Genomic DNA, 12437 nt, shown 5'->3' on the forward strand with positions numbered 1-12437 from the left:
GGTCAATAGTTTATAACAAATTATAGATAGGGCAATGCAAACCCATAAGGAGTATTAATGTTGTTTGGTGTTTGATAGACTGGAAAACAAAATGACAGTTGTGTAACACAAGCTGCCGGATTGCATGTATGAAAGCTGGAAGAAAGGAATAAAAGGATTCTTCCAAAGCTCACATCTTAAGGCAATAGCATATTTTCTCTCCTTCATTTTATGTTTAATAATTCTCTGATTTACAACGGGATCATGCATACAATATTCTAGTTACAGATACGTAAAATTAATTACAAACCAGCTAAAGTCAAAGATTGCATTCTTCTTCACAACAGGAATGTTAAAAGAAATCACTTTTGACATACAGACATATTTCTCAGGTGCGATATCAGGAGTTTTATGAGAAAAACCTCTGTATGCCATCTTTTTCACTCCATAATGTAAGAAATAACTAAATATTAAAATCGCTTTGGAGGATCCTTTGATCCTTTCTCATGGAACCCTTGTCTACAGTCAATGAGCGATTCTATTTTGTGATGGGGGGAAGCTATTATATTCAGGGGGAAACCATCATAAGATAAGGAAGAGAAAATGGGAATTCAGGAGGTTGTAAATTCCTCCTTGAGAGAGTGGGTGGTACTGGCATTCTAAAAGGAGGCGGTAATTAGGCCATTCCTGAGAAAGCATAGCGGATCAGATCTCTATGAGTCGGGGGAGCTCACGGATTTCCAGGGATTTTTTTTCCAGGAGCAATTTGCACAAAATCAAGCACTTTACAGCCTCAATTTGTGCAAACTACACAAATTGTGCTCACAATTTTCATAAATGGCAATTGTAGAAAATAAAACAGAGCAATTTCCTGGATTCTGGGGAAAAGCCTACAGCTCAGCTCACAAATGCAAGCCAAGCTGGAGGCTCTGGGGAAATCCATCAACCCCTCAAAAAGTCTGGATTTCCAGAGAACAGCAATCCTTAGCCAGTTCATGAAAAAAAATGTGCACGCAAATGCATAGATTTCAAAACAAATGTGCAAAAAAGTTGTATTTCAGGAAATGCACACAAAAAGGTTTTTAATGCACTCAACCATATTTTATTCATTGTAAAATTGCTTGAAAAAAATACATGGTAGAAAAAGAGTACACACGTAAATGTACAAAAATGTGTATTTAAAAATGTGCACAAAAAATACATACATATTTTCATGCTGACGTCCCAGAAATGCAATTTGATGTAGAATCAGGATGGAACAAACTTAACATTGGGAACATGAGCATCTGAGAGAAATCAAGCTTAACAGATTCACTCATCTAAATATGCACAAGACCAGAATTCACCACTGCTTACTCTTTGCATTGTCCACACCATTAGTATTATTATAGGGGGTTGGACTTGATGGCCTTATATGCCCCTTCTATTCTATAATTCTATATAAAGATTTTTAGATTGTCTTAGGCACACATGGGATTGCAGCATATATCTAGGTCTGTGTCAGACAGGGGAAACATATGATTTTACTGGGAAGAAAATGCCACCTTATGCTTATATTTTATCTATGATAAAACAGTATACCTGTGCAAAGTGGAATAATTGGAAAGTAAAGTACTGTTTATTTAGACAGATATTGTGAGTGGAGAAGGAAGCATGGAATAAAGACATGGACACCAGAGCTTGGGATGAACTAGGGCCTCTTTATTTAAATAAGGTGACTTTACCCATCCCTGGATTTGCATGTGAAAGTGTGGGAATCTATTAGATCTTTCTCCAGGCACCTAGCCTGCTGTTATGGGTGAGCCACTCTCCAAACACAGGAGTCAGGTAAACCCAGCCCCTCTCTTATGTGACACGTTGAAAGTGCGGGAAGACCAACCTGTGTCATCCCTGCTTGATGCTGCACATCTCTGAATAGGTGAGGCAGGAGGGTCCCGAAAGACAAACCATATCTTGACCCAAGAGCTGCACAGCCCCTGAGGAGCAGGTCCTCTGGATATGCCAATCATGAAAAGGTGCCAGAGTGCTCACCGTCCCTATTCTAATATTGTGCAAATGGCGAACTGGCCTTCATAAGCTGTATCCCAGCCACATGTCGGAATGTCTTTCCTCTACTCCATCCCACCCCAAAAAAGCTGTCCCCCCACCCAAACCGTTCTGGATGGGCAGGAAGTGGGCATGTTGGCAAAAAATGTCTGAAGCCCCCTTTTCTTGTATTACTTTGCGCTCTCTCTCTCTTTAAGGTGGTGAAGGGATGGAGAAAACCTTTAAAGAAAAATTCTCACCAAGAAAAAAAAAATCACAGTAAATCTGAAGAGCAAACACAATCCTTGTGTACAAAAATAATGGAATGTGATTTCCATAAAAACAGTTTTGTCCAAAGCATTTGGTGTTAATGTGTTCATGCTTTTCAAGACAGGTAGTGCAATACCTCTCCCTTCTCTTACTAATGGTGTATTAATTGCGGGAAGGTGTAGTGTGGAAATAAAGAGGCAACACAATATAGCTGGGTTTAAACAAAGGGCCAACATTTATTTGATGGATCTGGATAGGGAAACCTAAGCGGGCTTCAACCTATCATGGCGTATGCCGCTACTGAATCAGGGCAAGACATTCCGAGCCTAAGGGATGGCGAGTATCAATCGCCACCCCTTTGGCTCCCCCTTTTTGGGGTGGTAGGCCTTCTGGTGTCACCCCTCCTGCTGCTGCCAGGCTGTGAGTGGGTGAGAAAGGTTGGCCTCAAGGATAAGCCCTATTTCAGCCGCTGGACCGCAGGGCTTGGAGCTGCTGAACCTCAGGCGTTATCCTTCACCCATTGGTGCTTTGGAATGTTCACATTTATGGCGGGTAGGCAGATGCCCGCCTACCCGCCATAAATGTGACCAGATTCCAACAGATTAACCTATTTAATACTCACTGGGCTGTCTTACAGTATGAAGTAGGCGAAAAAAACTCATAACCAATTCAGATTATGAGCAAAAAATTCCTACTTGGCCCCCTGAACACGCAACCAGCAGGCCCATACTGACTACAGGGAGGGAGGGAGGGAACCGCTTTGGAAAAGAGGGAGAGAGGAGGGGCACAAGCCTTTAAATAGGCTCTGAACCCGCTCCCCTCCTCCTTTGGCGCGACCTGCCAGCCAATAGCTGGCGTCCACGCCGCCTCCTTCCACACCCAACCGGAATTTGCTTCCCCGCGCCCAGGCTGTGCCGGGCGTGGCAGAGTAGCATTTAGTGTTGGATCAAGGTTTAGGTTAAACATTTCAAGAAGTCCCTTGGTTATGCTAATACTATATTGATGAGTGAGAAAGCATTATGCTTGAAAGGAATATTCATCAATGAGCTATTGAAATAAAGTGTGTCTACATATTGCAGTGTATCATTTCAAAGTGGCCACCATATTCATGATGGTCTCTGTGGGCCTTCCTACAGGATAAATTCTGTTACTTAATTCGATAGAATTAAAATATTGTACACAAATATTTGTATCTATCTTTTCTTATTTTTAATCATTATTCATCTCACTTATCCAAGGTGAGAACTTCCTCTTCACACATTGGGCAAAGAGCATTCATTAAAGAAAGAAAAAGAAAAGAAGAGAAAAATAAGACAGAGATAAAGAGTATACCACGTAGACACAGAATTAGCTTATAAAAGGTGAGATATATAATTAGAAGGATAAATTAGCAAGTCAGGTGTCAAATTTGCTGTTGGGAGATCAAGACATTGCAATTCTCTCCATGTTTACTCAGATAAAAGTTCCAATGGGTTTAATGGTCTTGCTCCCAGGTAAGTGTACATAGGAGTGCAGTTTAAGTTGTTAAAATTTATCATGAAATATTCTTTCCAAATTGACCAAAGCTGGGCAGAGACATATATTACCAAGACATATGTGACATTTCCTGAAGAAGTTTGTGCAGGTGGACTAGTAAATATTGATTATGGCATTGGCTACCTCGTTATGTGATAAGGTAATAAAGCCACAGTCACTGTTCCAAATAATCTAAATTCTCCTTATTTCTCAAAAATATCACATATGGTTTTGAAAATTACTGATGGCAGATAACTCGAAAGGTCAATCTGATTCTGACATTAGCTGTTGACAACATCCTTCCATTTACTGGCATACAGTCCCTGTTCACGGATGTCAGATGGAATCATGCTTGCCTTGTCCTTTAGTTGAAATTGTTCCAAGCATCCGTGGGAGAAAATGAACAGGAAACAGTAAGCATGAGCGAGCAAGAGAGGGACAGAGGGAGAGAGAGCAGAGCTATCCTAAGACATTTTCCTGACTAGGCAGGGTAGCAAATGGTGTCCCCCATCAATCAACATGAATAGTACCCACGGCTAAACAAGCTGTTTGGCACCTGAGACAGAAAATCCCACAAGCAACCCCTGGCAGTAAAAATTAGGGATGTGCTCCGCTCCGATTAGGAGCGTAGAAGCAGTAGCGGATTGGCCTGCTCCGCCTTACCCAGAGGCGGAGTAGGAGCGGACCGCGGACCCCCTAGAAGCAAGGCGAAGAGAAGCGACCATTTTTCGGAGCTCCGAGTTCAGTCGGAGCGCTCCGGTCGCCATCTTGAAAACATTTCGCCATAGGATTGCATTGCGGCAAATAATCGCGCATAACTACGTTGTTTTTGAAGCTATCGTTCTGGAAATTCTTGTGCACAGAGAGTCGTGGATGGGGGTCATTTTGAGACCACTCTCACCTCTCTGCGTGCTGTGGTTCACGTGCAATATTTTTTTAAAAATCGGGTCAACCGCGGGGCTCAAACTGCGTTTCGGCTTTTCGCCCATAGGATTGCATTGAGGGAAAGAATCGGGGATAACTGGGGGGGGGTTTAAGCTATCGTTCTGAAAATTCTTGTGCACAGAGAGTCGTGGATGGGGGTCATTTTGAGACCACTCTCAACTTTCTGCGTGCTGTGGTTCACGTGCAATATTTTTTTAAAAATCGGGTCAACCGCAGGGCTCAAACGGCGTTTCGGCTTTTCGCCCATAGGATTGCATTGAGGGAAAGAATCGGGGATAACTGGGGGGGGGTTTAAGCTATCGTTCTGAAAATTCTTGTGCACAGAGAGTCGTGGATGGGGGTCATTTTGAGACCACTCTCAACTTTCTGCGTGCTGTGGTTCACGTGCAATATTTTTTTAAAAATCGGGGTTTGGGTTTTTTTTTTTTATTATTATTATTTTTTTGGAAGCGATGACAGGCACATTCAACTCCCAATCCTGATGAGAATTCATCTCCTCAGAAAGCATCCTCCTCCAATCCCAGCGTTGGAGGGGGGACTAAGGCAGACCCACCCTGAGAACTTTCTGTTTTGTGTCTCTTTGTGGGTTGGCGTTCGTGGAGGGAACACTTACTTAGCTAGTGCTCCTGCTTTGGAGATAGATTAATTTAATATAGGTTTAGTTTGGCGCGTGTGTGTGTTTGTTTGCTTCTTTCTGACTTGTAGCTTAGTTTGCCCTGTGTTTTCCCCTTACTTTGATTTAATATAAACTTTATTTTTGAATTTTGGAGTGTGTGGTTGGGTTGGTTGCCCCCCCCCTTCCCTGTATTAAAGCCTGACTGTTCTGCTTTTGTGAAAGCTTTCTTTTGAAAGCATACACACACTTTTTGTCCCATTTCCCTACATTTATATTCTTAAACATATTTTATTATATTCTTTCACATAGTCCATTAGTATATATTCTCATACATATTATATTAGTATTCATATTTTGTTCTTCTTATAGTAGTGGTTGGTTCTTTTTCCCCCTCCCCTCTCTTAAATCCTGATTGTGTTTCCTTCTATCTTCTATATACCAAATATACCAAAAAAATTGGATTCTCTTTTTCTTCTCTGTGTAACTTCGACGGAGTGGGCTGCTTTTGTCAAGTTCAACAGGCAGCCACAGATTGAGCATTTTGGGGAAAGCATACGCACACCATTTCCCTATTCTTAAACATATTATTATTATATTCTTTGACATAGTCTTAGTAGTCTATTAGTATACATTCTCATACATATTAGTAGTAGTATTCATATTTTGTTCTTCTTATAGTAGTGGTTGTCCCATTTCTTGTCCCATTTCCCTACATTTATTAGTAATATTCTAAAACATATTATTATATTCTTGTAGATATTCTTAGTAGTATATTCTCATACATATTAGTAGTAGTATATTTTATTGTTCTTGTCCCATTTCCCTACATTTAAACATATTATATTCTTCTTATACATATTCTTAGTAGTACCTTATACATAGTATTAGTAGTATTAATATTTTGTTAGTCATCATGAAAAGAGAAAGCAGGCGTGCTGAAAGCAGCAAGGCTCAGTCTGCCAGCAGGGCTTCCTCTCCTCCTGTGAAACTCAAACGGGCAACTCCTTGGCTGACTGCTCCAAAACAGAAGCAGGACAAGCAGCAGGCAGAGCCACTCTCTTCTGCAACTTGTGCCCGGCGTTCTCTTTTTGAGGGTGGGAATGGGAAAAGTGCCCGTTTGCAAGAGGCACGTGGCAGCAGTGCCATTAGAGGAGGAGGAGTATCCCCAACTCCTTCATTCTCCTTTCAGCCCACGAGCCCGCTGATGGACCTAGACGAGGTCCTCAGCACAGTGGAGGGGGGGGAGGAGGAGGAGGCGGTGGGCCTCCAGGATGTGGGGGCTGAGGAGGAGCAGCAGCAGGCCGAGGCTCTCTCCCCAGTCTCATCCCACACCCCTGTTTCTGTGGCAACACCAGAGAGCTCAGGCGGGCAATTGGTGGTGTCACCACAGAAACGAAAGACAAGCATCGTGTGGGACCACTTTGAGTTGGGAGCGGATCCCCGCTTTGCTGTCTGTCGCCACTGCAAACTCAGCCTAAGCAGGGGTTCATCGACAGGGCATTATGGAACCAGCAGCATGAAGATGCATCTTCATAGGCAGCACCAGGCGATCTTGCTGGGGAAAGAGGCGGGCAAGGCGACTGGTTCCAGGGGAAAGCCGAAGGCTGCTGCTGGCACTGCCACTCTAAGCTCTCCATCTCCCATCCCCACAAGGGTTAGGCAGGCAACCCTGCAGGACATGGGGTGGGGGAAGTATTGACCCACAAGATGGCGTTTTCCAATGCCCACCCAGGGTGCTACTGTGTTGGGGCATCTGCCGGGACTGACTCCTCCCCAATACTAGATCTATGACATGTCACTCTGCCTGCCCCTCTGCTAGCCTGTCCTCCTCGGTGACCGACTCGCTGGGATGGTTTGCGTTTGCAATGCGTGACTAACTGCAATGCTGGCTTAGAAACCAGCCATCACTTCCTTGTGCCCCCAGAAATGCCCGCAGCCTGCCTGCCTGCCTGCCCGCCTCCCCCGGGGTGCTGCTGTGGTGGGGCATCTGCCAGGACTGACTCCTCGCCTACTCTGCCTGCCTCTCTGCCCGCCTGGTGCCTGGTTTGCTCCCAATCGTCCTCCTCTGTGCCCCTCAAGGCGTAACTGCTGGCTTAGAAAGAAACAACCAGCCATCTTTGCCTCACTTTGCGCCCACTTATGGGTTGGTTTGCTATGCGTTAGTGCTCAAGCCATCCTTGCGGCACTACAATGCATGCTGCCTGCCTGCTTTCCATTGATGGTGCTATATAAATAAATAATAATAATAATAATAATTCTCCCCTTCCCGCCTTGCAGCGATGGTGTATGTGTCTTGCTTTGACTAAGGGGAGAAGTCCTTCCTGCGCTCACTTAGACTTTATCAAATTCAATAATCCCTTTTTCAAATGTGCCAGAAGATTTAGGGTTATCTCGTGGCATGTTGGGATTGCCTTGGAACTGGCCCCATTGAGCTGTCTGCAATTGCAACTTTAAATCCCTGACATACTGGAGTGTTCAAATTTCAAAAGTTCCCCTAACATCAGGGGATGATGGGATTGCCTTGAAACTTGGTGTCCATGGGGACACATGGGTAAGCTGTCATGGGACCAAAGGATAGGTTTCTAACGTGCAAATTGACGTAGTTGTAGAATGGGACTTGATTTGGGGTGAGTTAAAAAGTTTAAGCCGCGCCAAAAATCAGGGGATGATGGGATTTGCTTGCAACTTGGCGTGCATGTGGACACATGGATAAGCTCTCCTGGTGCCGAGTTTGAGGTTTCTAACATGCAAATTGACGGAGCTATCCCAAGGGGTGTGAATGGGGTGCCCGATTTTCATAAATTCCCCAAAAATCAGGGGATGATGGGATTGCCTTGAAACTTGGCGTGCATGTGGACACGTGGATAAGCTATCATGGTGCTGAGTTTGAGGTTTCTAACGTGCAAATTGACGTAGTTGTAGAATGGGACAATTTGGGGTGAGTTAAGCCATGCCAAAAATCAGGGGATGATGGGATTTGCTTGCAACTTGGCGTGCATGTGGACACATGGATAAGCTCTCCTGGTGCCGAGTTTGAGGTTTCTAACATGCAAATTGACGGAGCTATCCCAAGGGGTGTGAATGGGGTGCCCGATTTTCATAAATTCCCCAAAAATCAGGGGATGATGGGATTGCCTTGAAACTTGGCGTGCATGTGGACACGTGGATAAGCTATCATGGTGCTGAGTTTGAGGTTTCTAACGTGCAAATTGACGGAGCTATCTAAAGGGGTGTGAATTAGGGTTATGGGAGGTGCGTTAGAGGGTAGAGCCGCGCCAAAAATCAGGGGATGATGGGATTTGCTTGCAACTTGGCGTGCATGTGGACACATGGATAAGCTGCCCTGGTGCCGAGTTTGAGGTTTGTAACATGCAAATTGACGGAGCTATCCCAAGGGGTGTGAATGGGGTGCCCGATTTTCAAAAATTCGCCAAAAATCAGGGGATGATGGGATTGCCTTGAAACTTGGCGTGTGTGTGTATACGCCCATGAGGTGTCATGGTGCCAAACGTGAGGTTTCTAACTTCAACGGAAAAAAAGTTGTTTACTTTTTTAGCTTTCAATGCAAGCCTATGGGGGGGCAAAAACGGAGCTCCGGATCCGATCCGGAGCTCCGGGCGGAGCGGAGCGGAAGTGGGCGGAGCGGGGGCGGGGCGGAGCGACCCGCTCCGAAAAATGGCGGATCTGCAAGTGAAGCGGAGCGGGGGGTCCGTGCACACCCCTAGTAAAAATACAGTGGGTTGGATCCAGTTTAATCATACAAAAAGTAGACCCAATGAAATCAATAAGACTTATGTTAGGACTGAATCCAACCCTGTAATAATTACTAACCAACCATCATCAATTGTCTGGGCTGCTTAGTGGTATCTATCTATCTATTGATCTTTTATATAGAATCTCCTAAGATTCTTTCCTTACAAGCAATCTCCTCTAGCATCACCCCCCCACCCTTTATTATGTCTTTTCCTCTCTGTATTTCTGACTTTAGACTTTATCTTCTAATTCCACCACCCGACTCTCTGCTCAACTCCAACCAAATAGGAAGTTGGGGCTTTTTGTTCATTTCTGCAAACCAAGGGCTCATCTACACCAAGCAGGATATCCCACTATGAAAGCGGTATATAAAAGGCAGGAGCCACACTACTGCTTTATAACAGTATTGAAGTGCACTGACAACTGTTGGGGGCCATGATGCATACCATATACCGCTTTCATACCGCTTTCATAGAGTTATATCCTGCTTGGTATAAATGTGTCATGGGCCCCAACAGTTGTCAGTGCACTTCAGTACCACTATAAAACAGTAATGTAGATCCTTCATTTATAAACCACTTTCATAGTGGAACATCCTGGGTGGTGTAGATGAGCCCCAAGTTTCAGTTTCCTGAGTTAAATCTTTTTTCTCTGTCTTCTTCTGAACTTCTGTTCAACTTTATTACCTCAGCTTCCTGAGCAAAACTTCCTGCCCTCTATATTCTAACTAAACATTTGACCTCTGAACCATTAACATTCTGGTTCGTTCTCTCTCTCTCTCTCTCCCTCTCTCTCTCATACACACACACACTTAACCCCATAATATCTGACAAATAATGTAAATGCCAAAAATGAAGATTGCTCTGTTTCTTCACAAGATATGTAGATAGATAGATTTAGATATCCTGTATTTGCTTCTAAATCAGTCTTTCTTTTACAGAGAAAGAAAAATACTGAGACTGGATAAACCTGATGGGAAAAAGTTGGTCTGAATGGAGAAAGTTGGGGATGGGTCCTATGAAGAGTAGCTCACTTCCTTGCTTCTGGTTCCCCAACCATGTTTACACAAAAGTAGATCCCTTTGTGTCCAATACGGCCTATTCCCAAGCAACTGTGCTTCATATTGGAGCCTAAAACTGATTTTTTTTTTACCCAATTTGAACAAAGCAAAAAGTACAATTATTCTACATAGCTATTCTAAACAGCCTAATCAATCCAAATTAGGTAAAATACATTATATGAACTACAACTGATTTTTTTTTAGCACACTCACACAAACCACACATGTGCCAGGATCCTTAAGATGCAGTGACAAATGTTACAGTTTTGCTCCATGCTTTCATATATTCACAATCTGCTACATTTCATAAAAGCAAGTCCAGTTTTCATCTATGTTTTACTTATGATTTGCCAGGCTGTGTGCCATGTGTGTGCTGCTTCTGCTTTGCATAATCAACCTTCGATCAGCCCAATCACAGGTTACTGCATGATGTGTGAACCCAGACACTATGGTTAACTATGCAACTTGCGTAACTATGGTAGTTATTAGATTAACTTTAGGTTATTTAACCTATGAATAACCAAAAGTATCAGTGTTTACACATCACACACCAACCTATGATCATGTTGATTGGGGGGGGTTGATTATACAAAGTGAAAGTGGCTTGGGATCGGGCAGATTATGGGTGCTGTTGCATGAGAACAGGGGTATAGTCAGCGACAGAGACAAAATGGTTCTTTTGGGCCACTTCCAGATTTAGATAACACAGCCAGAATTTTCTGTTTATTTCTCTATCTGTGTTCACAGTCTCATACCTGCTGTGCAAAATAAGACACACTGTTTTTGAGAGGAAAAAGATATAAAACAACTGTTCAACTTGCAAAAAATAAATGATACTCAATACAAGTTGAAAATAAATAAAAAGAATATTCAACTTTGTTGGCTTCTTCATGGAATTTCACTTTATTTACAATGACATAATAAAGTCTTGACACTTCCATTGGTCCAGCCAGCCAGACTATCATCTGGGATCAGCAGGATGGCGAATGTCATTCTAATTTTGTACTAAGTTCATTGGCTACAAATTTGTCTCTGAGCTCAGTTGTAGGTTCTGCCTTTGGCCTTTAAAACAAAAAATGATATGGGACTTGAATACCTCAGGAATCAGGTCTTCCCGTATGAATCTGCTTAGTTTCTCAAATTATGAGTCTTTTCTTGTTGTTGGAGGTTTGATTGCTGGGATGACTGAAAGCATGTTTTTGATTATGGTGCCAAGAGGCATACAGCACTTTTTAAGCCATGGGTGGGTAACTTGTGATCCTCCAGATGTTTTGGCCACAACTCCCATGATCCCTCACCATTAGCTTTGCTGACTAGGACTGATGGGAGTTGTAGACTAAATCTTCTGGAGAGCCACAAGTTGCCCATCTCAATTTTAAGCATTTATTTCCTTTTTTTTTTAAGTAATGCTTTCTTGTTTTTACTGCTTCCTTTTTTTACTGAGTTGCTGTTATGTCATTGTATTCTAATTAATATTGTGGTTATGTTGTTTTATTTAAAATTGTTGCAAGCCTCTTTGAGTTCACGTTGCATACAAAGTGGGATAGAAATGTTATAAATAAGTAACAGCGAGCAACCATACAATTTCTCAAAGAGCTTTCTTTTTCAGAGCTAGTTTAACTATGGCTTTAGCTAGACCTACCTGTTAGCACGTGACGGAGGAGGGAAGATCTCACAATGTATTTATCACGAGATCCCTCCTCTGTTTACACGCGACGACCTCAGAAGGAGAGGCGTCGCGCTCACCATTTTTTTTATTAAAGGGCCAGCAGCGCACAAACGCTCGTGCGCAAAAGGTAAGTAATTTTTAAAGTTTAAATTATTTCCCCCGTTCCTCCAACCCTACCTTCGATGGGCACAGCCCGAGACCGTGGAAAAACTGGGGCTAAAGGGGAGGGTGAGATCCTGGGGCAAAGGAGGGATCATCCCTCCCTGTTCGCAGGATCACCTGTGCATCCACCTGTGCATCCACATCACCCTGGAATTTCGCCCCATCTAGCTATGTCCCCTGTGAATAAAAGTGTTTATCAATATTTGAACAAGAAGTATTTGGAAAGCTGTAAAGGTATTAGTTAGCATAACACATTTGAATCATAGGGGATCAGTGGTTTTATATGGTGGTCTGTTACCAACCACAATAAATAAGGTTGATGGCAGGAAACAGCTTACTTGTGTAGAACCAGTGACCATGTTGAAATCTCATTTGTCTGCAAGTATCACAGATATTAGAAGTATTATATAAACAGGGAGGGAAAGATAAATCTATTTTGAGTC

The sequence above is a fragment of the Elgaria multicarinata genome, chromosome 9, assembly GCF_023053635.1.
Source record: "Elgaria multicarinata webbii isolate HBS135686 ecotype San Diego chromosome 9, rElgMul1.1.pri, whole genome shotgun sequence".
NCBI lineage: Eukaryota > Metazoa > Chordata > Lepidosauria > Squamata > Anguidae > Elgaria > Elgaria multicarinata.